Source organism: Orycteropus afer, unplaced genomic scaffold, assembly GCF_000298275.1.
Source record: "Orycteropus afer afer isolate SDZICR_OR568_19922 unplaced genomic scaffold, OryAfe1.0 scaffold00636, whole genome shotgun sequence".
Taxonomy (NCBI): Eukaryota; Metazoa; Chordata; class Mammalia; order Tubulidentata; family Orycteropodidae; genus Orycteropus; species Orycteropus afer.
This window is the reverse complement of record NW_006922223.1, coordinates 688,976-692,150: the sequence shown is the minus strand read 5'-3', so window position 1 is coordinate 692,150 and position 3,175 is coordinate 688,976.

The window sequence follows — 3,175 nt, the reverse complement described above, 5'->3', positions numbered from 1 at the left end:
GGAGTGGCTGGAGGGTTTGAACTGCCAGCCTTCTGATTAGCAGTCAAGGGCCTTAGGCACTATTCCACCAGACTATATTAATTCATTTAGTCTTCCTGGATACCTCATTACACAGATACTATTTGTATCCTTATTTTAATGTTAAGGAATATGAGTCAAAATTCAGCTGAATCACTTCCTCAAATGCATAGAACTAGAAATTAATGCAAAAGTTGGAAATAAAGAAGAATCACTGGTAGTTGGAAGATTTGGCCTTGGTGACAGAAATAATGCTGGAGATCACATGATAGAATTTTGCAAGACCAATGACTTATTCTTTGTAAAATACTTGTTTTCAACAACACAAAGGGTGGCTATATATGTGGACTCCACCAGCTGGAGTATACAGAAATCAGATTGACTACATCTGTGGCAAGAGGTGATGGAAAAGTACAATATCTTCAGCCAAAACTAGATGAGGAGCTGATTGTGGAACAGACCATCAACTTCTCATATGCAAGATCAGCTTGAAGTTGAAGACAATTAAAACAAGTCCACAGGAGCCAAAATATGATCTTGAATACATCCCTCCTGAATTTAAAGACCATCTAAAGAATAGATTTGATGCATTGAACACAAATGATCAAAAACCAGAAGAATTGTGTGATGGCATCAAGAGCATCATCCATGAAGAAAGCAAGAGGTCATTAAAAATATGAGAAAGAAAGAAAAGACCAAAATGGATGTCAGAAGAGACTCTGAAACTTGCCCTTGAGTGAAGAGTAGCTAACGCAAATGGAAGAAATGACAAGACAAAAGAGCTGAACAGAAGAATTCAAAGAGCAGCTCAAGCAGACAAAGCCAATTACTATAATGAAATGTGCAAAGACCTGGAGTTAGAAAACAAAAGGGAAGAACACACTTGGTATTTCTCATGCTGAAAGAACCGAGGAAAAAATTTAAGCCTTGAGTTGCAATATTGAAAGATTCTATCGGCAAAATATTGAAAGATGCAGGAAGCATCAAAAGAAGATGGAAGGAATGCACAGAGTCACTATACCAAAAAGAACTGGTCGATCTTCATCCATTTCAGGAGGTGAAATATGTTCAAGAACCGGTGGTATTGAGGGAACTGGTAGAAGCTGTGCTGAGGGAATTGGTGAGGAATAAGGCTCCAGGAATTGAGATGTTTCAACATATGAATGCCCTGCTGGAGGTACTCACTCGGTTATGCCAAGAGATTTGGAAAACAGCTACTGGCCAACTGACTGGAAGAGATCCATATCAGTACCCATTCAAAAGAAAGGTGATCCCACAGAATGTAGAAATAATCGAACAATATCATTAATATTGCATGCAAGCAAAATCTTACCAAAGATAATTTAAAAATGGTTGCTGCAGTTTATTGACAGAACTTCCAGAGGACCAGGCCAGATTCAGAATAGGACATGGAATGAGGGATATCATTGCTGATGTCAGAAATATCTTAGCTCAAAGTAAAGAATATCAGAAAATTGTTTGTTGTTCTTATTTTTGTTAGGTGCTGTCGAGTCATTTCCGACTCATAGCATCCCTATTCACAGCAGTCCAAAACACTGCCTGATCCCGTGCCAGCTCCATGATCCTTGCTAAACTTGAGCCCGTTGTCACAGCCACCATGTCAGTCCATCTGATCGAAGGCCTTCTCCTCTTTCGTCGACCCTCCACCCTAACAAGCATGACATCCTTCTCCAGGGAATGGTCCCCTCTGACAACATGACCAAAGTAGGTGAGATAATGTCTGGTCATTGCTTCCAAGTAGCATCTTGTCTGCACTTCCTCCAAGATAGATCTGTTAGTGCTTTTGGCAGTCCATTGTACCTTCAGCATTCTTTGTCAGTACCACAGTTCAAAAGCATCAACTCTTCTTCAGTCTTCCTTAGTCATTGTCCAGCTCTCACGTGCATACAAGGCAATTGTAAATATCATGGCCTGTGTCAGGCACACCTTAGTCCTCAAGGAGACATCCTTGCCCCTCAACACTTGAAAGAGTTCCTTCGCAGCCAACCTACCCAGTGCTACACATTGGCTAATGTCCTGACCGCTGCTTCCATTGGAATTGATTGTAGAAACAAGCAAAGTGAATTATTTGACAACCTCTACTTTTCTCCATTTATCATGATGCTGCTTATTGGTCCAGTTGTCAGAATTTTTGTCTTCTTTATATTGATATGTAATCCATACTGCAGACTGTGTTCCTCAATCTTTGTCAGTAAGTGCCTCAAGTCATCCTCACTTTCAGCAAGCATAGTTGTATCATCAGCCTATCTCAGTTTGTTGATGATTCTTCCTCCAATCTTGATGTCACGTTTTTCTTCATATAGTCCAGTTTATCGGATTATTTGCTCATCATATAGATTGAATAAGAATGGGGAAAGAATACAGCCCTGACACACTCCCTTCCAGATTTTAAACCATGCAGTGTCCCTTTGTTCCACTCAAAAGACAGCCTCCTGGTGATGGTATAGGTTCCTCATGAGTACAATCAAGTGTTTGGGAACTCCTATACTTCTCAAAGTTATACATAATTTCTCATGATCCACACAATCAAATGCCTTTGTATAGTCAATAAAACACAAGTAAACATCTTTCTGGTATTCTTTGCCTTGAGCTAAAATCCATCTGACAATAACTATAATATCCCTTGTTCCACGTCCTCTTCTGAATCCATCTTGCACCTCTGGAAGTTCTTTATCAATATACTGCTGCAACCATTTTTTAATTATTTTCAGTAAGATCTTGCTTGTGTCCAATATTAATGGTATTGTTTGATAATTTCCACAATCTGTGGGATCCCCTTTCTTTGGAACGGGTACAAATATGGATCTTTTCCAGTCAGTCGGCCAAGTAGCTGCCTTCCAAATCTCTTGGCATAACCAAGTGAGTGCCTCCAGTGTGGCATCTGTTTGTTGACATATCTCAATTGGTATTCTGCCAATTCCCAGAGCCTTGTTTTTCACCAATTCTTTCATTGCTGCTTTGACTTCCTCCTTCAGTACCATTGGTTTTATATCATATGCCACTTCCTGAAATGGATGAAGATCGACCAGTTCTTTTTGGTACAGTGACTCTGTGTATTCTTTCCATCTTCTTTTGATGTCCCCTGAATCATTCAATATTTTGCCCTTAGAATCTTTCAATATTGCAATTCAAGAAT